The 25313-nt window shown below is 38.5% G+C and overlaps 1 protein-coding gene across 3 annotated transcripts in view; it reads right to left on the minus strand.

The window, feature by feature from the left end:
* The window catches only part of FILIP1 (filamin A interacting protein 1), a 191532-nt gene extending 167369 nt beyond the window's left edge, over positions 1–24163 (minus strand). For 2 of the 3 annotated variants that reach the window (XM_061206984.1, XM_061206982.1), the window contains exon 1: positions 24087–24163. The gene's annotated coding sequence lies outside the window, so the exon portion shown is untranslated. Of the gene's footprint in view, positions 1–21820; positions 22179–24086 lie in introns of those variants that run through there. The other variant, XM_061206983.1, reaches the window with a different exon arrangement.
* Between the last annotated feature and the right edge of the window lie 1150 nt (positions 24164–25313).

A 25313-nucleotide genomic window follows, 5' to 3' on the forward strand; every position in this document is an offset into this window, starting at 1 on the left:
ATTCAGAATAATGATAGTGAAGATGATCCAAGACCTCGGAAAAAGAATGGAGGCAAAGACCGAGAAGATGCAAGAAATGTTTAACAAAGACCTAGAAGAATTAAAGAACAAACACCTAGAAGAATTAAAGAACAAACAAACAGAGATGAACAATACAATAACTAAAATGAAAAATACACTAGAAGGAATCAATAGCAGAATAACTGAGGCAGAAGAACGGATAAGTGACCTGGAAGACAGAATGGTGGAATTCACAGCTGTGGAACAGGATAAAGAAAAAAGAATGAAAAGAAATGAAGACAGCCTAAGAGACCTCTGGGACAACATTAAACGCAACAACATTCGCATTATAGGGGTCCCAGAAGGAGAAGAGAGAGAAAAAGGACCCGAGAAAATATTTGAAGGATTATACTCGAAACCTTCCCTAACATGGGAAAGGAAATAGCCACCCAAGTTCAAGAAGTGCACAGAGTCCCAGGCAGGATAAACCCAAGGAGAAACATGCCGAGACACATAGTAATAAAATTGGTAAAAATTAAAGACAAAGAAAAATTATTGAAAGCAGCAAGGGAAAAACAACAAATAACGTACAAGGGAACTCCCATAAGGTTAACAGCTCATTTCTCAGCAGAAACTCTACAAGCCAGAAGGCAGTGGCATGATATATTCAAAGTGATGAAAGGGAAGAGCCTACAACCAAGATTACTCTACCTAGCAAGGATCTCATTCAGATTCGATGGAGAAATCAAAAGCTTTCCAGACTAGCAAAAGCTAAGAGAATTCAGCAGCACCAAACAGCTCTACAACAAATGCTAAAGGAACTTCTACAAGTGGGAAACACAAGAGAAGAAAAGGACCTACAAAAGCAAACCCAAAACAATTAAGAAAATGGTCATAGGAACATACATACCGATAATTACCTTCAATGTGAATGGATTAAATGCTCCAACCAAAAGACACAGGCTTGCTGAACGGATACAAAAACAAGACCCATATATATGCTCTCTACAAGAGACCCACTTCAGACCTAGGGACACACATACAGACTGAAAGTGAAGGGATGGAAAAAGATAGTCCATGCAAATGGAAATCAAAAGAAAGCTGGAGTAACAATACTCACATCAGATAAAATAGACTTTAAAATAAAGACTGTTACAAGAGACAAGGAAGGACACTACATAATGATCAAGGGATCAATCCAAGAAGAAGATATAACAATTATAAATATATATGCACCCAACATAGGAGCACCTCAATACATAAGGCAACTGCTAACAGCTATAAAAGAGGAAATCGACAGTAACACAAAAATAGTGGGGGACTTTAACACCTCACTTACACCAATGGACAGATCATCCAAACAGAAAATTAATAAGGAAACACAAGCTTTGAATGACACAATACACCAGATAGATTTAATTGACATTTATGTGACATTCCACCCAAAAACAGCAGATTACACTTTCTTCTCAAGTGCACACGGAACAGTCTCCAGGATAGATCACATCTTGGGTCACAAATCAAGCCTCAGTAAATTTAAGAAAATTGAAATCATATCAAGGATCTTTTCTGACCACAACACTATGAGATGAGAAACCAATTACAGGGAAAAAAACATAAAAAACACATACACATGGAGACTAAACAATACGTTACTCTACAACCAAGAGATCACTGAAGAAATCAAAGAGGAAATAAAAAAATACCTAGAGACAAATGACAACGAAAACACGACAATCCAAAACCTATGGGATGCAGTAAAAGCAGTTCTAAGAGGGAAGTTTATAGCAATACAAGCCTACATCAAGAAACAAGAAAAATCTCAAATAAACAATCTAACCTTACACCTAAAGGAACTAGAGCAAGAAGAACAAACAAAACCCAAAGTTAGTAGAAGGAAAGAAATCATAAAGATCAGAGCAGAAATAAATGAAATAGAAACAAAGAAAACAATAGCAAAGATCAATAAAAGTAAAAGCTGGTTCTTTGAGAAGATAAACAAAATTGATAAACCATTAGCCAGACACATCAAGAAAAAGAGGGAGAGGACTCAAATCAATAAAATTAGAAATGAAAAAGGAGAAGTTACAATAGACACCGCAGCAATACAAAGCATCCTAAGAGACTACTACAAGCAACTCTATGCCAATAAAATGGACAACCTGGAAGAAATGGACAAATTCTTAGAAAGGTATAACCTTCCAAGACTGAACCAGGAAGAAATAGAAAATATGAACAGACCAATCACAAGCAATGAAATTGAAACTGTGATTTAAAATCTTCCAACAAACAAAAGTCCAGGACCAGATGGCTTCACAGGTGAATTCTGTCCAACATATAGAGAAGAGATAACACCCATCCTTCTCAAACTCTTCCAAAAAATTGCAGACGAAGGAACACTCCCAAACTCATTCTACGAGGCCACCATCACCCTGATACCAAAACCAGACAAAGATACTACAAAAAAAGAAAATTACAGACCAATATCACTGATGAATATAGATGCAAAAATCCTCAACAAAATACTAGCAAACAGAATTCAACAACACATTAAAAGGATCATACACCATGATAAAGTGGGATTTATCCCAGAGATGCAAGGATTCTTCAATATACACAAATCACTCAATGTGATACACCACATTAACAAACTGAAAAACCATATGATCATCTCAATAGATGCAGAATTCATGCATCTATTGATGCAATAGATGCAATAGATGCAAAATTCAACACCCATTTATGATAAAAACTCTCCAGAAAGTAGGCATAGAGGGAACCTACCTCAACATAATAAAGGCTATATATGACAAACCCACAGCAAACATCATTCTCAATGGTGAAAAACTGAAAGCATTTCCTCTAAGATCAGGAACAAGACAAGGATGTCCACTCTTGCCACTATTACTCAATGCAGTTTTGGAAGTCCTAGCCATGGCAATCAGAGAAGAAAAAGAAATAAAAGGAATACAAATTGGAAAAGAAGAAGTAAAACTGTCACTCTTTGCAGATGACATGACACTATACATAGAGAATCCTAAAGATGCCACCAGAAAACTACTAGAGCTAATCAATGAATTTGGTAAAGCCACAGGATACAAAATTAATGCACAGAAATCTCTTGCATTCCTATACAATAATGATGAAAAATCTGAAAGAGAAATTAAGAAACACTCCCATTTACCATTGCAACAAAAAGAATAAAATACTTAGGAATAAACCTACCTAGGGAGACAAAAGACCTGTACGCAGAAAACTATGACACTAATGAAAGAAATTAAAATTGATACAAACAGATGGAGAGATATACCATGTTTTTGGATTGGAAGAATCAATCTTGTGAAAATGACTATACTACCCAAAGCAATCTACAGATTCAATGCAATCCCTATCAAACTACCAATGGCACTTTTTACAGAACTAGAAAAAAAATCTTAAAATTTGCATGGAGACACAAAAGACCCTGGTTAGCCAAAGTAGTCTTGAGGGAAAAAAACGGAGCTGGAGGAATCATACTCCCTGACTTCACACTATACTACAAAGCTACAGTAATCAAGACAGTATGGCACTGGCACAAAAACAGAAATATAGATCAATGGAACAGGATAAACCCACGCACCTATAGTCAACTAACCTATTACAAAGGAGGCAAGGATGCACAATAGAGAAAAGACAGTCTCTTCAATAAGTCGTGCTGGGAAAACTGGACAGCTACATGTAAAAGAATGAAATTAGAACACTCCCTAACACCATACACAAAAATAAACTCAAAATGGATTAGAGACCTAAATGTAAGACTGGACACTATAAAACTCTTAGAGGAAAACATAGGAAGAACACTCTTTGACATAAATCACAGCAAGATCTTTTTTGATCCACCTCCCAGAGTAATGGAAATAAAAACAAAAATAAACAAATGGGACCTAATGAAACTTAAAAACTTTTGCACAGCAAAGGAAACTACAAACAAGACGAAACGAGAACCCTCAGAATGGGAGAAAATATTTGCAAACGAATCAACGGACAAAGGATTAATTGCCAAAATATATAAACAGCTCGTGCAGCTCAATATAAAAAAACAAACAACCCAATCCAAAAATGGGCAGAAGACCTAAATACACTTTTCTCCAAAGAAGACATACAGATGGCCAAGAAGCACATGAAAAGCTGCTCAACATCAGTAATTATTAGAGAAATGCAAATCAAAGCTACAATGAGGTATCACCTCACACCAGTTAGAATGGGCATCATCAGAAAATCTACAAAGAACAAATGCTGGAGAGGGTGTGGACAAAAGGGAACCCTCTTGCACTGTTGGTGGGAATGTACATTGATACAGCCGCTATGGAGAACAGTATGGATGTTCCTTAAAAAACTAAAAATAGAATTACCATATGACCCAGCAATCCCACTACTGGGCATATACCCAGAGAAAACCATAATTCAAAAAGACACATGCACCCCAATGTTCATTGCAGCACTATTTACAATAGCCAGGTCATGGAAGCAACCTAAATGCCCATCGACATATGAATTGATAAAGAAGATGTGGTACATATATACAATGGAATATTACTCAGCCATAAAAAGGAACGAAATTGGGTCATTTGTGGAGACGTGGATGGATCCAGAGACTGTCATATAGAGTGAAGTAAGTCAGAAAGAGAAAAACAAATATCGTATATTAACGCATACATGTGGAACCTAGAAAAATGGTACAGATGAACCGGTTTGCAGGGCCGAATTAGAGACAGAGATGTAGAGAACAAATGTATGGACACCAAGGGGGGAAAGTGGCCGGGGGGTGGGGGGTGGTGATGTGATGAATTGGGAGATTGGGATTGACATGTATACACTACTATGGGTAAAATGGATAACTAATAAGAACCTGCTGCATAAAAAAATAAATAAAATTAAATTTTAAAAAAAATTTTATTTTATAACCTGAACTAGTAACGAGGAGAATCTGACATAAAACAATGGGTGGCTCAGAGTTAACTCAATTCCTCTCCTGAAATCACCTTACAGTCCTTGTTGTATTTATGGTGGCTGGGCCTTGTCCACCACGCCACCATTCCCTACATAGGATTACCCTGCACATGTTAATAATATAATATAGTATTTTATTATATCACACAAAATATGTTAATAATGTATTAAAATTAACTATTAAATTAATATATTAATATAGTATTAAAATAATAAAAAATCTTTTCTGAGGTTTAACAAGTTAAAATGGCGTTGAATATTGCTTACTTTTTTGACTGATAATATTTTTATGGGTAAATTTTTTTTATTTCATAGTGAATTCTATATACAAATCAACACTACCAAATATTAGGAAATCCATGAGGGAAAAAGTATTTCATGAGCTTGCACCCTGTTTCCTAAAACATGAGTTTCAGATAAGCCCAAATTTTAGATGACAAGAAGTCAGACCATGTCTTAAGCAAGAATTTTAAAAATAGCATATCTATAAAACAGGAATAATAATAGTTATTTCTATACCATGCACATGAAGCATGTAGCATAGATTCTGGTATGTTGGGAGCACTCAGTAAAAACAACTTTATTATTATTCTGTCATTTATTTTCTTCCTATAGACAATAGCTATAATAGTTATATTAAAATTAACATTAATGCATTAATGATTGTCATATTCACATGACAGTTTATAGATCAGGTCTTACTGATGTCATCATTCTTAATTTGTCTTTCAGTTTAATTGGGCTGTAAGTAGAAAATTACATAGACAACTGCTTCTATAGTTGGGTTCAGACCATACACAGCAAAGGAGGTTATTTGTAACCTTCAGTTTGATATGAACCAAATTAAACAAATAAATCAACCACTATTAGTGAGGAACCTAAGTTGGGTAAAAGAAATTAATTACACACCATCATTATATAGAACCTTTCCAAGAATATTTGAGAAAATGGTATCCAATCCATTCCACATACATATTTTAACTCCACATTTTATAGCTCTCCTTTTAAATAAAGCACTCATGAAAAATTTCTGGAATTTAGCTGAGGATTTTATATAACCAAATTCTGACCTTTTCCTGGTATATTAAACACCCTTTACAATCCTCGTACTTACACAATGTTCTTCCAATCTCTTAATGGAGTAGACACTATTCCCGCTTAAATCACCAAATTCCAGAATAGAAAAACAAATATTAAAAACTGAGAAGAGAGTCAAGTCAGACCATCTCCTTGTTCCCAAGCATCTACTCTGACCTCCCATGTAGAGGGGTAATTTATGCTTCAATCTCTGCTCTGTTGTACAACAATCTAGGAGAAATGGCAGTTTCCTCCTCCAAGATGGGTATTTCTCAGAGAATGACTGGGAATTGAAAATAAATCTTGAGGTTGAAAGTTAATTACTGACAGCAAATTATCCTTTATGACTAACAACTTTCTCCATAACATTAATAAAAGTGTCTTGATTCATGTACCTTTCATGTATATTAATGTTGAAAGATGTTCAAAGACTGGCTGAAGCAGGAGAAATAACAGAAAGAGGGTTCTGAAAAGAAGGGAAAGAGGGAAGAATGAGGAATAAGCCCAGGAAAGCATGGAAAGTTGATTAGGAAGCCTGACAGAGAAGGTCCTCCTGTGAGGGAGGATGCAAAACTCACACATATCAGGGCCTGAACTCAGATGGGGAGGGAAAAAGGGGAAACAGAATTCCCACCATCACAGTGTGAGTATGGAAGGGAGGGTACAATGGATGATAAAGAAGCAAAGACATGAGAATGTACTCCTTTTGGCTGTTTAAAGAAAGGAGGGCTACAGAAGGAGAAGGTGATGAACTCGCTGAATAATGCTTTGTTAGTCAAATCACCAAATAGAAGTTGGAAGTTAAGCATAGTTGTGCTATTATTCACACTTACATTCTAAGTAACAGAATTACATATAACGCATAGGCTCCCTTTATCTGTGGGTTTGAGAGAAGTAAAGGGAACTCATTCACTTGTGCCCAGTGTATGAAAAAGAACACTTGGAAGGACCACCAAAGTGACAAAGCACCACTCTCATCTCAGCACATTCCTTGCAGGACCCAACAACAAAAGATGGTCTGAAATGCTTACTGCCTACCTTCACTCTGGGTAATCTTTCAGGAGTGGCTTCTTCCAAGAAAGGCCTTGTCCAGAACAAAGCACAAGAATGTTAGCGCACGAGGCCTGGGTGAGGTTTTACTCACATCACTGCTCCCTACCCGTTCACAAAATGTTCCTGCTCTCAGACCAGTGAGAAGCAGCTGAGCATCACAGGCACCAGGCCCCACCCTCACAAGACCCCTTGCAGGACGCATGCACACCACACACCACTCTCCAACTAGCCTCCCTCCATCCCCTGGAATAACAGACAGAATTGACGAGGAGAGAGGTGCTGGTGTCCCGAAAAGCCCAACATCTGGAGCGCCAGAGGCAGGAGGAGACAGAGAAACCATGAGCTTTTAAACAAGTATCTTGGGAAATAACCCAAGACAGATAATGTTCTGGATTCCAGGAAGATATGCAGCACGATGCTGTGGCTTGTCTATGAATTCACATATTTGAATTCATAAGCTATACGACTTCGAGAAAGACAAACTTTCTGGGTCTCAGCTTCCTCATCCCTCCTAAAAAGTGGTTGAAGTCAATCACCTCTTAGCATCTATCAGTATCTAAAAATATTACGGTAAAACAATTTTTTCAGAGCAATTCATGAACCGAGCAGATTGACCAAAATTTGAGCCTTGGTACCGTTTTCCTGGATCAGTTTAGCCCTATAGCCCTAAAGAGTCTGAGCAGTTTTATGAAGTAGTGATCAGAGGCAAGGATTCCCGACTCCAGTGCCCCGTTTTATCCACCTGCCCCTTGCTCCCCTACCCTCGTGATCCAGTCATATATGTGTCCATTTTGGATATCAATTTCTGTCCTGATAATAACATTACTCAGGAAATACACGGCCATCAAGATGTTCTTGGCATTTCAGTGATTAGACAGAACGGACTATGCAGCCTTGTTTCCACAATTCTAATTGAGCAAGGTCCCTCCTAGGAAATCCTATCATCAAGCTACTGAGGAAGAAGTATGTGGACTTTTCTTTTTAATAAGAGCCTCTAGGTGTGCCAAACGTTAGAAGTCAATAGGCAGTATTTGAGAACAATAGGAGGAAAGGAAAACAATGCTTTTTTCAAAATGGAAGTGGCCTGATTTTCTTCTGATGATTAAGATTTCTACCGCATATTGTCAAACTGCCTTTCAGGAAGCTCGTCCTAGCTGATTTTCCCACCAGCATTCCAGCATTCCATAGCAACCACTTCCTCACACCCTCACCATACAGGTATTGGATTCTGTTGTGTCTTTGTCAATGCGTTGGTTGAAATAATACTATCTTCTTTTTTATTTATTTATTTTTTTTAATTTATTTATTTACTAATTTATTTAATTTTTGGCTGCATTGGGTCTTCGCTGCTGCACACAGATTTTCTCTAGTTGCTGAGAGCGGGGGCTACGCTTTGTTGCGGTGTGCAGGCTTCTCATTGCAGTAGCTTCTCTTGTTGTGGAGCACAGGCTCTAGGCGCGCGGGCTTCAGCAGTTGTGGCATGCAGGCTCAGTAGTTGTGGCTCACAGGCTTAGTTGCTCCGCGGCATGTGGGATCTTCTTGGACCAGGGCTCGAACCCGTGTCCCCTGCACTGACAGGTGGATTCTTAACCACTGTGCCACCAGAGAAGCCCCTACTATCTTCTTTAAATTTGAACTTTTAATTATCAGTGAGGTTAAATAGTTTTTCACACATTTACTACAAATTGTTTATTTATGCCATTTGTCCATTTTTCTATTGTCACGTCTCTTTTGCTTTATTCATTTAAAAGAGTTCTTTGTGTTAAGGATATTTGTTCTTAATTTATTTTGTCACAAATATTTTTGCCCAGATTGCTGTTTGCAGTTTAACTTTGTTCATGAGGTGTTCTTTTTTCCTGTATAAAAGTTTTCATTCTGTTTTTATGGAGTCAAATATTTTAGTCTTTTGTTTTACTGCTTTTTTCCCTTGCATAGGAAGGTCTTTCCCACTCCACTAATATGTATATATTTTTCTAGTATTTCACTTTCAATTTTTACACTTAAATTTCTGATGCATCTAGTATGTATTGGTATAAATGGTAACGTAGAGATTTCATTTCATTTTTTCCCAGTTTTTTCAATTAGACTGAAAACTCCATATTTTCTTTTCTGATTTGAAGTATCTCTCCTTTCTAACACGAAACTCTCATATGTAGGTTCCTGGAGTTCTGACTATTTTCCTTTGATCTCCTCATCTGAGGTGAACTGATTCTGACACCACTATCAAAGTGTTTTTAATGAGTGTGGTTTCAAAATTCATTTTATTATGTGGTAAGGCAATGTTCCCAACTGGTACTTCAAAAATTTCCTGGCTATTCACATAAGTTTCTTGCTCCAGAAGCACTTAGTCACTTGAAGTGAAGTGTTGAATATATGTAAGTATTTTTCAAAGCGCACAAACTTGTAAAAGTCTTAAAGCAAAGAATTTTATAGGAAATATCCATCACTCCCTTTTAGAAATATATCCAAAAGACTGATCACTGCTGTTTTTTTTTTGGCCATGCAGCTTGCAGGATCTTAGTTCTCCAACCAGGAATTGAACCCACGCCCTCAGCAGTGAGAGCAGAGTCCTAAACACTGGACCACCACGGAATTCCTATTAAGACTGGTCACTGCTTTAAAAGAATGCTCAGAGTGTGGGTGGTGGTGAGGGTCAGGAATTTTCCAGCCCACAAGATGCATATTTGGTTGGCTCATTATGGCCAAGACAGATTTAAGTATGATGAAAATGTATGTATACAGTGCATCCTCTTCATCACATTATTCTTAAAAACATTAAAATTATCATATAAGTGAAAAGAATGCAACTTACGAGCTCCCCACCATTCATAAAGCTATATGGACTTGTTGCAACAAATCAGTCATTGAGCCTTTCAGTCACATTAATTTCCTCTGCCTTCCCTTAGACCTTGTTTGTCAGGCCCTATCTCGTTTTCAGCCTCTAGGGTCCCCTTTCCCCACAGCAAGAGTTGCTTTATCGCCCCATCTCTGATCTTCTGAATCAGCCACTCACCACCCAAAACCAGGTGAGTGCTCCCACAATCCCATTCACTCACTAGTCACCTGGCACTGAAATTGCCATTGTTTCTACCTGTAACCCAGTTAGAGTAGAGATAATATGATATTCACTATTGTACCCAATCCCTAGCTCAGTGCCTGACACAGATGAATCTCAATAAATATTTAGCGAGTGGGTGAACACTACTAACTGAACGGGAAGCAGGAGGGACACAAAGAGCTCTAGCCCAGGACTCTGGGATTTAGTATCATCTTAGTTGTTTTGACATTGCATTACAGAGTCTCTAGGACTGCTCCTCCTCCAGAACTATTCTGTCCCTGAATCCCACCTCCCGGCTCTCCTCCCTGGTCCTGCTGACAGGCTTGCCCAAACGCTGACACCCTGCCTGGGTCAGAACACAGCCCTGCCCCAGCTGCCTTCCAGGACACCCCATAACCTCATGTTAGATCCTCAGAGGCCAGATACCAGCTTGAACCACTCTTTGTCATCTAATGCCACACCGTTTGGATCCTGTGTTCTACCTGTTGCCAGTTAGCTACGTGCATGGGCCTTGCCTGACGGAGCCTAAGATACATTCTTCAGGATGAGCGGCTTGAATGGATCTCACTCTGGAAACGGTTGTTTTCACACAGCTCAAATCCTTTTCATTGTCACACAATAGTAATGATAGTACTGTTGAAGTTCAACTCCTATAAAAGTTCTGGGAACAGAAATTGAAATAATAATCCAGACATAAATCAAATTGCAGGATTTTAACCATACATTCATGCTACATGGAAAAACAAGAGCTCTTTTTTTTTTCTCTAATCTCTCTCTCAAAAGGACAAAATTCTTTACTTTCTGAGAAACCACAAGTCACTTTCATCTGGTTTTCCCCCAGTCCTCTCCTCTATTTGAGCTTAGTGTTTCACGTGTTCATTTTGGTGAGGTTCCATTGCAATACATCACCAGGAACACATGTGTTCCACCGGGACCTTATTCCCTGGAAGATGTGAATGGTGATGTAAATAACAGCCTCATTGGAATTTGAAGGAAGTAGTGCAGGAAAGAAAGCTACGGTGAAATGAGGCAAAATCAAGCAACTATAATCAATATTTCCTCTTGGGGTAATGTGGGTAGTATTGATGCTGATAGGGAACTTCGAGGGTATTCATCGGCTGGAGCTGTCAGCAGAACATTAATTAAATGGCAGCTGTTGCTTTACCACTTGTAGGGGAGGAGAGCAACTAACTCCAAAATAGATTTCCAAGGATAAGAACATTTCCAGCTAGTAAACCAAATAAGAGCCTGGTTGTGTTGTGTTTTGTGGGTTTTTTTTTTTTTATGAATTTTGCAGCACATGAGTGAAGAGATGAGGAGCAATTAGACTTGTGTCAATAGTTACGCATTTAAAGTAAGAGTTCTAGTCTGTTGTTGGAAATATACATATATCATGCTAATCGCAGCTACAGAGTCTAGCTTCCATTCAGTTAAGCATTCATTACTCTCTGATGCTCTAATGAACATTTAAGATGTCTGTTGATTTTTAACTTGTGATCAAAACAATATGTGGTCATTAAAGGTTTAGAGAATACTGAGAAGCAGAGAAATAATCACCCATGGTCACTGATTGTGATTCCCAAGTTTATATTAAAAAAATTATGTTCAGTCCAATTACTGATCAAAACTGTTCAGTAATGTTTACTTCCTCAATTCCATGACATTTAACAGATTCAACTTATTGAGCACTTGTTTTATGAAACATGGCTCTAAAAAAAGTCCCAAGTCATACCTGAATCTATATATCACGTTAATTTTTTTAATTTACATGTAAATATTTATCATAGAATATTTATTATAATCTTTCACTTTTTGTTGAGTTGCTATTGCTTACAGAAATCTGTGCTATAGTATTTGCCATTAGTGATTTTCATCTTGGTAAAGTTCATTTAACCAGATAATGTATATAGATTTTTCCCAAGGTGTAAAAAAGCCTTCTCTATAGAAATTTAAACTTACAGAATCAATCAGAAAATTAATTCCATAATGCAACCTAAAAATATATACTTTAAGAGATCTTTGGAGTACATTGACCCTCCAGCCAGTCACTTCCATGGGACAGACCAGCTTGTTTCTAACGCACCTGCTGCTATAGAAGAAGTGAAGTGATTAATCCCTTCCTGTTGTTGCTGAGGTCATGAGAAGTTAGGGGGTGGTAAGAAAGCCCAGAGTTGGGGAAATCCCAGGGAAAATGGTGAACACAGCCAAACTCACAGGGTTAGGGGAAAAGTCAAGGTCTGAACGAAAGAGTAGAGTTTGTGGTTAGAATTTCCACATAAAGGTAAAAAGATATGTGTCCAAAAGTAAGACAGAAAATATTATAACGGTCCACAAAAGAAAGACAAGATAAAAGAGACAAAGTCACTGGGGAAAATGGAACACTTTGGAACAGTCTCTAAGAGAATGGGTTGTCTCCAGTTGGCACACTTATTGGGAAAATAAGAGAATGCAAGGACCCAATCTCCAGTCAAGCAGCAAACCAGTTAGTGGGAACTCAGAGCACCAAGGCCAGCTGCCACAAGACCCCTGATGCTGAAATAGGGAAGCAGCTGCCACTCAGCACCTTACATTCTCAGAGTTGGCTCCAGAACAGCAAAGTGATTAAGAGATTAAGAGCACAAGCTGAGGAGTCCAGTTGCCCGGACTCAAATCGCAGATCTGCCACCTGCTTGTTGGAGGGCCTTGGGCAGCTCCCTCAGCCTCCTTATCTGTAAATGTAGAGTGCACGAGTAACTGCCTCACTTCTGCCTTGTTAGTGCCTAACACATAGAAAGCAGTCATTAAACATTGGCTACTTTGTTGTTTATTATGATCATGTGATAGAAAAGGTAATAGACTCAGCCTCAGAGGACACTGTAACTTCTATCAAGTGACCTCTCTTCCTTCATCCTAGTACCTTCTTCTTTAAGATGAAGAGATTGTATTAGATAACTGGTTCTCAACCCTGGATACACATTAAAATCACATAGAAGCTTCCAAAATAGATCAACACTTGGGCACGCACTCAGGCCAGCTTGAATCAGAACCTCTGGGGCATTGCCTGGACATCTGCATTTTCAAAGCATCCCAGGTGACTCTGACACACAGGGAGTGTTGAGGACCGCAGCCTAGATGACCTGATGGTCCCGAGTGAGCTCGGAGTCTAGAGGTTTCCACCCTCTTTGGTATGGGTGGCTCCAGGACCAAAACTGTATGATCGTCGACAGTGTGAGACTCAGAGCCCCCATTCCTGCTGGAAGTCAGACCAGCTGTGGCAATGCCAAGAGAACTAGGAGGACTCACAGAATGTCTGAATTATCATGCGGTTTGGGTGCCAAGAGGAATTTAGAATAATTGAATGAGAAAAAGAATACTTCCAGAAGCCAACCAGTGAAGCCCTTTGTCTCCAAAGGATATAACACTAATTCTTTCCCTCCTTTGACACTGTTACACCTTTTTACATAAAGACAGGGAGGACAAAAGGGAAATTCTTAGTTTGTTTGTTGTAGGGAAGTCAGGAGAGATCATGTGAATGAAAAAGAGTGCCTTAATGAAATATAATACATCATGACCTTTATTTTGGATTAAATAGGTCTATGCCACAGAGCAAAGAGTGTATTTGCTTCAGGAAGGTGTTTAGCCTGTCAGGTAAGTAGCCTGCAAGTCCTGTGCGCTGACCAGTAGTGAGCATGTAGGAGCGGGGCTGGGGTGTGCTACATAGTTGTGACAAGATGCTGTTTGTAATTCATAGAATAGAATTTCTCAGAAGGTAGAGATTCATTCTGTTATGTGTTTATTTCACGTGAAACATTCACCTTCCTGGGATATTAAATCCTACCACCTGGGATATTTGATACACAGGAAAAGTAGAGTATTTATGGCCACTGGCGTAAGAAAAAACAAAGCATTATCTGCTCCATCAAAATTGTATTAGAACTGCTCTCCTTTTACTTCAGGTAGTACAAAAGGTAAGTGTCATACAAGTAAATAGAAACTCAAAAATTCCAATTATATCCAGATAGTCAGATTTTTGGCATCATTGGAGATGACTCGGGTTTTAATAAAGATAAAAGAATTCAATAGAATAATAAAATATCTCATGCCATTGCTCCACTGTAGCAAACCACTGGCTGAACAGTATCAGGTAATTTTCCTTAAACTACAGCCAGCTCTGTTTTTCAGAAGGAACAACATGCTGTTAGGTTGACACCTCACTCCCTAAACAAAGTCATTGGGAGTCAATAAGGGCTCTTATACAGAATGAGACTTTCTGTCCCCTTCCTCAGTACCTCCTCCAACAAACTTACACACACCACCAAAGGCTTCTTCCAGAATTATTGCTACCAACAGCTGGAATAAGTATGTTGCAGGACTCTCTCTTGAACAACTTAACAAACGGAATGCTCATGACCAAGGCAGAGATCTGCAGAGCATTTCATTACAGTAGAAGGGGGAGTTCTAACTTGTCAACAGGAGCCTCAACAGACCAAAATCCCCAATGGCATCAAAGGATCTGGCTACAATAGCACCCATAATAGATCATAAATTCAAATGCTCCAAGTCTTCCTTCCCCAGAGAATCATCTCAGCAGTGTAGAAGCCGAGAACCACGTTGTGCCATCCACCGCTGTGGAAGAAGAGCTTCCGTGTTCCAGGGCCCCAGGCCTAGCTCTCCCTGGGTTGCCCAGCTCTGCAGGCCGTTGCAGCGTCTGGCTCCACTTCAGGACCCTGGAGAAGAGCCCCACTGGCCTTTTGACCCCAAATCTCTTTGTTCTTTGCTCTTAGTGTATCTTTTCAGACTGCAGGGTCACATTCGACACCTTTCACCAAAACGTCTCACAGTCACCTAGGCAGAGGTCCTCCTTGAACAACTGCCTGCATTACAAGAAAGTGGTGAAAATATGGGCTAAATAAGATCAAATTGCCTGGGTTAGAATCTCAAATCTACCACTGAGCAAGTTACTTATCATCTATAAACCTCATTTTTCTAATCCATAAAACAAGAGATAAAAATAGTGCCTCATTGGGTTGTTATGAGAAGTAAATAAAATCATTCAAAGTGCCTGGCACAGAAAAATCTCCAGTATATGCTACTATTGGCATCACGTATACATACTAAATAATTATGCATAGCTCTATAATACATACATTAAGTAGATAATCTATATTATATGTAGCTGTTATTATCATTATATTATCTATTATATCACTATATAAGAATTGGGATTCAGATTTCCCAGTCACTAGTAGGAACATCTGGCATGCTGGGCAACGATCTATGGAATGAACAGAATATGGAAGGTGGGGAATTGTCACCAAAGTTGAGGGGTCCCCGAGGAGTGAATTCTACCAAAGCAGCTGCCTTCCTTAAGGACCAAACAACAGGCTGTGACCAAAGCAGTTGGTCTGGCGGTGTCCAAACCAGAGGATGAGATCTATCAAGACAGCATGTGGAAGTTAAGCTTATATGTCAAGGCCCCTCCCTCATCCAAATTCCAGGCTGCTTGTGAAGCATGCGTCACTCACTAAACAGTTAATGAAACACAAAGAGCCTTGAATATCTCAAGTGTCACATTTCAAGACTTATAGAATAATTAGGAAAAATCTGAGCTGGCAAAACTCTTCCTGGCTTGTGCTGGCAAGCAGAGCATCTTTGTTTTCCATTAGTGTGTGTTGTCGTCACAGTAACTGCAAGGCCCCAAATACAGGCCCCGGGTGTCATTTCCTCATGTACTTAGGCTGCCACACTGAAATAGCATTATGAACTCAGCAATGCCTCTTCCTTTCCTGTTGTACCTCAGTCAAAGAAGCAGGCCCTAAAAGGAGTTACTTAAGACATAAGTATATTAAAGGCATATAAAGAAAAATCAAGTCCATTTATCCCTATTACTGTATCGCCTATGACTCATGTGTGTGTCGGGGGGGACCTTATTTTTGCAAAGATCTTTTATATAAACAAGGCAAGTTGGCAGTAATTTGATTGTCTTGGTGATGTCAGCAGTCTACTGTTTTCAATCAAATTGCCTTTTGGCTTTAAATCTGTAGCAAATCATTTTTTAAAGAATGCATTTTGCCAACTCTGATATGTCCATTTCATGGCTTTCTTTCACCTTTTCCTTACAAAGATAAGCAGCAGATAATTCACTTCTTCAAAGTAACTTGGAAAGATTCAAAGATTGCAATTACAACTATTGAAAAAGCAAAAAAAAAAAGAGACTGTTTTCAAGTGTAGACATATAAAGTCCTTGGCCAGTGAAGCAACAATTGTTTTCATCTATGTTTTGGTGAAGGAGGTAGGTGACAGCATTTAAGCAAAAAAGCAAAAACAGAAAAATCCCTGAACCTTAAGGGTTCAATGAAAGTCAGACCACTTGAGATAAATTCTGCATTAGCTTTAAAAATTCTTTTTAAAGTCTGTCTTTCACAGACCTCAGAAACACATAAATCACACAATATTATGCACATTGACACCATTTCCCAAAAAGGAAATGCAACACCAACCTTCTTTTGACTTTTCAGTGCTGCTGGGGCTTAAACAAAGCTCTCAGTGACTGGAATGCGGGTTAATATCGTATTTCTTCATCTCTTTGCTGGGAGTTTCTCAAGTTCTGCAATCAGCTGGTCAACAGCCAACTGGAGCTGCCCAATTCATGTTGGACTTTCCTTATGCTAAGTTTTTACACAACTTGCTGCCTAGCCTTTGAAATTACACTGCCTCAGCTACTGCCATGGGGAAAGTTGTATTCTGCCTGCAGCCTTTTCTCTTCTCTGATTAGCTAAAGAGTAGGACTGACCATTTAAGGAAAAAAGAAGAACATAATCCAAAATATTTTCCTGAGGTTCCCATATTTTTGCCCTAGAACCTTTATAATGTATTCTATAAAGCCAGGAAAATTCTTTTCTTCTTTTCTTTCTTTTCTTTCCTTCCTTTCTTCTTTCTTTCTTTCTAAAACAAGGTCTTCATTAGAGAATGATCATTCTGAAATTCAGTTTGCCTTATCTTCTAGAAACTCATCCTTTCAATTGTGAAAAATAAAGCAAAATGGACAGGTCTAAACTGTGAGTACCCTGCATAAGCTAGTAGAAGTTACTAAGAAACTTCTCCATTTTTGAGTGCTTCATATATTTTTGTTAAGTTAAATATACAGAACAGTGAGCACCCCATAATATTCTCATACATCTTTATGAGGTAACACTCTTTTTTTGCCTTGGAATATACTTTCTTGCCATGTTTAAGAGGAATGATTAGGATTAAGGGCAATGAGTAGCAAGAATTCACTTGTATTTGGTGAGGTTGAAGCTAGTGTGAGACGACCTTTTTTGGTCTTTTCATTTTTATCTGTTACTAGGTTAGTAAAACAAAACAAAACATCTAAGGGAAGAAATAAAGAATGATAAATTTAATAATATATCCCTCCTTGGAAGAGGAAGTCTCCCAGCGTAGTCGGCTATAAAAGAGATACCCAAGCACTACGTATAAACACACTTTATCTCCAAGTGCAAATATAGAAACCATGGAACGGTCTATGCTGTGGGTGATTTCTTGGCCTTTTTAGTAATAATTCTATAAGACAGCACACTGCTGAGTGATAACGGAGGGATTGAAACATAAATTCCATACTAAATTATTGGCTGGAGCTCAAATTGTGTCTGCTTGGAGTACACAGCAGCAAAGTATGTCCCTGACAGGATTCCACGTTTAAACAATACATTCTTCTGCCTTTCCTATGATCTATGAACCTGATTTTACAAACCGTCTGTATCGAAGATTTTTGTGTGCAACACAGATTAAACTAAACAGGTAACTATATTTAAGGTGTACTAATAAAGCAAGAATAGCATAAAATTATTGAAAAGTCTATTGGGCAACTGTAAGTTTTATCAACTCATTTAATCTTCAAAACAACTCTCTGAGGAAGCTAGTATTATTCCCGTCATTTTAGAGATGAGGAAGCTGAGGCACAGAGGGTAATTTTCCCAGGGTCGTAGTGAGCTGAAACCTGAATTCAGGCCGTCTGACTTGCCTATGCAATTAGCCTTTCCTGCCTCCTCCATCTGAATGACACATCCAGCTCAGATATAAGGAAGCAAAATGCATTTTATTAGCTTATCTTTCATTCTACTGCTACATATCTTAAAAATAATTAACGTATAAACAAATGTATGTTGCGGGCTTTTAGATATTATTTTTCTAATAAGCTGTTACCAGCCTTTTTTTCTCTTAAACCTGTCTGCTGAAATAGATCTCAGCCTAAGCTCATCCTTTCACTTCCCATGATGCTGCTGTTTTAAAACCCACATGTTAGAGAGGGGACAAATTAGTGAAGATGTCAATTAAACAAGCTCTGTAAAATCTTATTTCTTAGGGCAACTGTTTTGTGAAGAAATGCTCATCTTCCAAAACAGAAAATTAGCATTAGTTGAGAATGTGTATTTTACCACAAAGTGTCACTTCTAAAGAATAAGTAAAAATTATAACCACTGGGAAATCATTGCTAAATGGATATATTAAATATTTCATAAATTTCTTTGGGAAAATCCCATAGTGATTCTTGGTGAACACCCATTTAAAAGAGTAATTTTAACCTCCTTGGCCATCTTAAAATGTGAAGAGAATTCTTTTCTTTTGGTGAACACAGAAGAAAATTAGTTCAAAATCATGATTCATGCTTTCTCTCACACAGTAAGGCTACAGGTTTCAGGAGTGACTTAAAATAAAACTGAGAAATGTCTCTTTTTATAATATTTAGGGAAAAATAAAAAGGGATAAGCGATATTTAAATATTTTAATGTTCAAGGCCAGATTTTAATCCATGATGACCCACAAATGGAAAGAACCATGATTTAAATGTATAGTACCAAAGGTAACTATAAATAGAATCTGGTACCAGAAGTTGATAAAAGTATACGAGTTATAGTATTTAGAGCTCTAGGTGTATACACAGGAGATGCATGTATAAATATATATATAGTCTTTGTATATATATATGTATATAGTCTTTATATATCCCCCTTCCTATTTCATTCCCAAGAGGTACATCGTCTCCACAATCAAGTACACGAGCGTAGTCACAATTACTTGTAATTTTTCTGTACTCGGTAAAACTATGAAGACCTTCCTTGAGAAAGTTTTGAGATAAAAAGCTATTAACCACACTTATAGTTGCTTGTCTTGATTTTATACTTACCTATACTTTCTCACATGCTCATCATTAGAAATCCAGAGCCAAAAATGTTCATAGAACATCCACAAGGTACATGGGGCCGAACCGCTCCAGAGCCAAGGGATGCTTAGGACAATGCTTTGTACCTGGTCGCCTTCATAAAATTGTTCTGAATTTAAAGAAGTAAACCCTGATCCAAAGGACCCTAATTCTAACAGAGCACCAAACAGCCCAAACTAAGAAGGAATCACTTCTAAATGGTATGGTCTGGGAAATCATTGTGAAAGTGGAAGCCACTGATCTGGGTTTTAAACAGTGGACAAAGTCTCTACAAGAGAGAGGAGGAAAAGTGTTCCAGGCAGGAGGGAATGAAAGGGGCAGAGGTGGAGCATTGAAATATGCAGCATGTAGGTGTTTGGAGAAGGGCCCCAAATCTGAACCGTCTGAAGCCGAGGGACACACTTGTTGTGGAGTAGTGGGAGTTGAGACTGGAAAAGTTAAGTGCACGCCAGATGATGGAAGGTTCTCAAAATACCCAGCCTAGGTGTTTGGCAGCAACTAGCTGCAAAAGATAAGTGAGGAGCAGGAGAGACAAGCATAAGAAAATTAACCCCACGGTCATGGGCAAGGTGGTCTGGATGGCAACGAGGGGTGGAAGGGGAGCAGCCCTGTTATAATCCAGACCAAGGATGAAGGGAACAGACCTTAGGGTGGTGGGAGAAACGGCAATGGGCTCTCTTATGGTCAAGGGTCAAAATAACACAGACGTGAGCCTGAGTGAATGAGAGAACACAACCTGCACAGTTGATTGTTCATAAACTGGAGGAAAGCACGTGCTCTAACCTGAGCTATTTTTGATTCTCAAGGGTAAACTTACAGTCATGAAGACAATGATACTCAAAAATCAATCCATCAGGAAATATGGTGTCACCCAGGGCCAAATGCTGTATTCAGTTATCCTCACACTGTTCCACTAACTCCAAAAGAAATTACATGCCTCCGAAATCTACGAATGGCAGATTTTGGCTTTACACAGACATTTGTAAGCCAACAATGTGACCCTTCCTAAGATAAAAACAAGAAAAATGTAAAGCATTTAGTTCAGACTTTTTGAAACTCTTTAAAGACAAAGATACTTCATCTCCACTAAAGCACCAGAAGTTTCATTCTCTGATACCAAGTTTACCAGAGTGCATTTTGCACTGTTACATTCGTTATACATGATTAGCTGCATTTACTTTGTAAACTAATCATGCAATCAGAATCATGAAATATAATATGTACTGAAATGTATGTACTATTTCATTTTTCTGAGCATATGATATATAAGCTTTAATTAGTTTTTCTTAAAATAGGAACATTTACTGAAAGAGTTGATACATTCTTGTCAACAATTTGTTCAAAACTGGTTTGGGGTAAATTACTTCTTTAAATTGACAAAATAGACTCAAATAATTTCTTTTAAAATGTGCATTTGTATCTTCTTTGAAATTATCCTTAGTTTAGAATATTTTTTCAAATTATCATGTTCACTTAGAGGAACAAACTTCTTAACACAAATCCAACCCAACTACAGACACGAGTTACCAATACTAACCACGTCACCAATGTGCAGCCATAAGTTTTGTCAGATTCAGTGTGATATTGATCACGCTAAGCAATTCTGATAAAACAGCATGGAAACTCACGGAAGGGGAGACAATACAACAGACAAAAGGAGAATTTCCTTCACACTATGGTGAACACATTCATACACACATATGTGCAACTTAAGAAAGAATTTTTTCTAATACATTCAATTTGAGTTTTAAAAATCAGAATCTGTCTCATCTATATACAAGCAATTACTCAATGTCTTTTTAAAAAAAAACACAAAATAGTATTCTCCTGAATACTATTCAACAACTGCAAAAGCAGTGATCTGAAACCAGGCATATCTTGTGCCTAGTGAGAAGCACCCAGGGTGACTGTAATGTAACGAGGTCAGAACCAGCACAAGGTATACCAGTGTAATCAGAGAATCCGGCAAAGGAGAAGCCAGCCAGTCAAAAGCACAGCAACACAAACACCACGCAGGACTTGCCTCTCATTTACCACACAAGCTGCTCAGCTAGTTTCATTATATGAAAGTTATTTTGCTTCTAGGGAAAATATCCCTTCCATTGGTTAGCCATCCTCATTGTGAAAGGACTGTGAAGTTGTCCTTTGTCGTATTTCTGTTACCTGCCAGAAAATGATAACTTGGCAGAAATATTTTGATCACTATTAAAGCATCGTTACGACCTTTGTGTTTAGAAAACAATCGGATAATTCTGAGAAAGAGATGCCTTTCTGATTCCTTAAAAAGAATTCACAGTGATCGTCATAATTCCTAAATGTGTTATCACATAGTGGAACAGTGAGAATCAAAGGAAACAGACAACACAGAATCGGAGAGAGCTCTCTTCTTGTGGAAACAGAGATTTCTTAAGAGAGTAAGTAGCTGTGTATTTTGGTCTTACCTGACTGGCAGCTCGTCTAACCAAAGGTACGTCCTTTATGGAGGTAGCTTATCCTTGGAAGAACCCAGTGGCTTGCCCCACAGCCCAAGAGAGACTGGAGTTCTGGAAAACTATCCAGCCCAAAAGAATACAGAGGAGAAAGCTTTTCCCACTTTCTTTCCTAGGACTAGCCAATAGCTGAAGTCATGCAGGAAACTGGGTAGAGAGAAGGGGAAAGCAGCTTCTTCTCCCTGAAATCCCGATCAGCAGAAATTGGAGGCTGTTGTATATCTCCCACCCAGACTTTTGTTTAAAAGTTTTTTCAACTGTTGCTAGGTGTTGGGTTCTGAGATTAGGTTTCTCATCTTCTGCTCCCTTCACAGCATTGTCAGAGCAGTGACTTTGTCGAGAAGCTGAGCTCGCGTGTGCTATATTTAACCAGTGTTCTCAGCAAGTCAAGCCTGTCAACAGCTGAGAAGTTTGGAGCCGGCTCTGCTCAGTTCCTCGGCAGCTGGGTTATCAGTGGATACAGCTCTGCTCACCCTGTAAAAGATTGCGGGGAAACGGCAGACCCTTTTAAGGACTGCTGCTCATTACACAGAGGTAATTATTGTTGGAAGCCCTTAAATGCAGATTGTGATTTGGAACCTAGGTTTTAAAATCTGAAAAGAAACAGCAGCAGTTGCCTTGAGCAGAGCAATTTATCAATGCAATACTCTTCTCAATTAGGCTTTCTCAGATAAACGGTCTCAAATAGAAAAGGCTTTTCAAACTGTATGACAACTCTTGGGAAAATTCACAGGAAGAGATCATTCCCTGGCAGCTTTTTACATTGATGTGTTGCATTCGTAGCTAGATTACGTTCATACCTGGCATGTCAGACTTAACCAGCTTATATACCTGACTGTTATTAAAGTAAGTTTATCAGAAAGGAATGTCTATAACATTATGTTTTTGAAAGGAAAATCTTAGCGTTCTCACTCAGGTCATTCATTCAAAGCAAGAAACGGAGAACACTCCAGGAAAACCAGGACTTCAGACACCTCTGGTTGTCAACAGCTTTGTCTCATCATTAACCCTCCAATCTCCAAAACCAGAGAACGATCACTTCTACCCTGAACTCCAACATAAAGAATGTCTCAAGATATTTTTAATTGCTTTATTCTATGTCAGAAAATAGTATGAATCTTCCAAGATTAAGAATCATGAGAAAAAGTGTGCTTAAAACTATTCTTAGGACTCCCTTACCAATTGCATATGTGAAATTAACAGTAAGGGGACCTGAGAGAGTGTCTTTTAGCCACAAAGTAGGAAGGGAGACACACAAGCACACACGTGCTCACACACACAAAAACACACACCATTACTGGCTAACACACTAGAATATTGCCCTGACAAAAATCTTGCCAATACCACTAAAAATGTTGACCCCTTTCCTGAGATCAATTTGTCAGTTTAAAGATACCGTTTTTAGTGATACCCTTTTTTTGACATGCAAACTGAAGTTGGACCAAGGAGACATGTAAAGGCATAGATTGCATATTTCAAGTGTTGCATACTTGCGAAAAGAGGCTTAATATGCTAGAGAACCCTGATGTCTGTCTGGGAAAGGCTGCAGCTTTTCACAAGGGGTGTGTGTGTCCTTCTTTTTAAAGAAATGACACTTACCTCCAAGGTTAGTTGATCCCACACCTCAACCTATGAGAAAACATCTCAGCTCCCCTCAACCCACCCACTTCACTAACAGCATTCATCCTCTCCCTCTAATTTCTTTACTACTGTTCACATATAAAATTGCATTTGTTCAGATTCTTCTTAGTCCTTCTGGGTCTGGGCCAACGCAATTTTTTTTTTAAAGATTTCTATTAAGACGAAAGCATTCTTATCAACTATACTCCAAAAAAAGAAAACAAAGATGAAAGCATTCTTATAAGAAACTGACTCTTCTAGAACGCTACTGGATCTTTTAGAGACCATCTATCCACAGTCCCTAAAAAGTGGGTTCTGATAGGCAGTGGAAGTGTGTGACTGGGCTGTGACATGGTTCAGAGTGACTAGGAGAAGTTTTTTAAAAAATTACAAAGGGGGTGGGATGGGGAGATAATTGTTTGAAAAATGCCCACACCCCACTCATACCCCACATGCAATAGCGCCCCCTTCCCTAAAGAGGACTTGGGGAATGTATCATTTCATCCCTCCTACGAGTTCATTTTATAGATGTCTCCAGTCCAAAAGGAAGCAGAGAAGTATGTTAGCCGAAGTCAAGAAGACTGAGGGCCTTTCTCACCTTCTGAGATGGCCCACACTCTGTCTGTGGAGTGTGTATCTCTCCAAATAAATCCACTTCTTACCCATCACTTTGTCTCTCACTGAATTCTTTCTGTGATGGGACGTCAAGAACCTGAGCTTCTGATCAGGTCGGTGCTTTGTGACCACCTGGAGGTGGGGGATAGGGTGGGAGGGAGGGAGACAGAAGAGGGTGAAGAAATGGGGATATATGTATATGTATAGCTGATTCACTTTGTTATACAGCAGAAACTAACACACCATTGTAAAGCAATTATACGCCAATAAAGATGTTAAAAAAATAAAATAAAGTAAATCCATTACTTCTAAACAAAAAAACCTGAGCTTCATTAAGTCCTGAAGCCAGGTATAAAAAAAAAAAAGAAGACTGAGGGGAAATAACCCACTTTGCCTTTATGGGCCTAGGTAATTCCATTGAGAGGGTGATATAGTTATTTATTTCTTCCCTAACTATCCAGACAATTAGAGGTTTTAGTGGGTTTTTTTTTCTTCTTTAATGAAAACCTAGTCACCCACCGTTGTTTTCTTTAACCTTTGGACTAGCTGTTCATTATTGCTGTTAGTTTATTTCTAAAATGTGGTAACAAGCAACAGCATACAAAGTATTTCATATAATTAGATACTATTGCTACCTTCGAATTATGTTCCTTAATCAGGCTAGGCATATGTGCTGGTCTGACTCAGTACTCCACAGTCATCAGTCTCTCTCATTCTCTCATGCTCTCTCTCTCTCTCTCTCTCTCACACACACACACACACACACACACACACACTCTCCATCTCTCTCTATAAAGTGAATTTATTTTGAAGGCTTCCCCCACCCCCTGGGAATGATTATTCAGACAAAAGCATTTCCTACATAATCCACAGAGGAAGTAGTGCATTAAGAACTATTAGAAATTTGTGTTTTGTATATAGTCAACAAGGAACCAATTTTTCAACACATGTTGTTAATATATTACCATTCAGCGGCATCCTTTTCCCCGTCTTAAGTGTGAGCATTATTCTGAGAACCTCTAATAAACTTACAACTAAAGCTGAATTTCCCAACTTCAAGAATGAATCACGATGAAACTTTTTAATAAGAAGATAGATTAACGTTATCAGTGAGAAAAAAGCAGATGAATTGTAAGGGAGGTGGCACATTATGTCTGTATCCGTTTATAAGACCAAAATTTACCACATTGTTCATTTAAAGAGGCACAGT

This window comes from Eubalaena glacialis, chromosome 12, assembly GCF_028564815.1.
Source record: "Eubalaena glacialis isolate mEubGla1 chromosome 12, mEubGla1.1.hap2.+ XY, whole genome shotgun sequence".
Lineage (NCBI taxonomy): Eukaryota > Metazoa > Chordata > Mammalia > Artiodactyla > Balaenidae > Eubalaena > Eubalaena glacialis.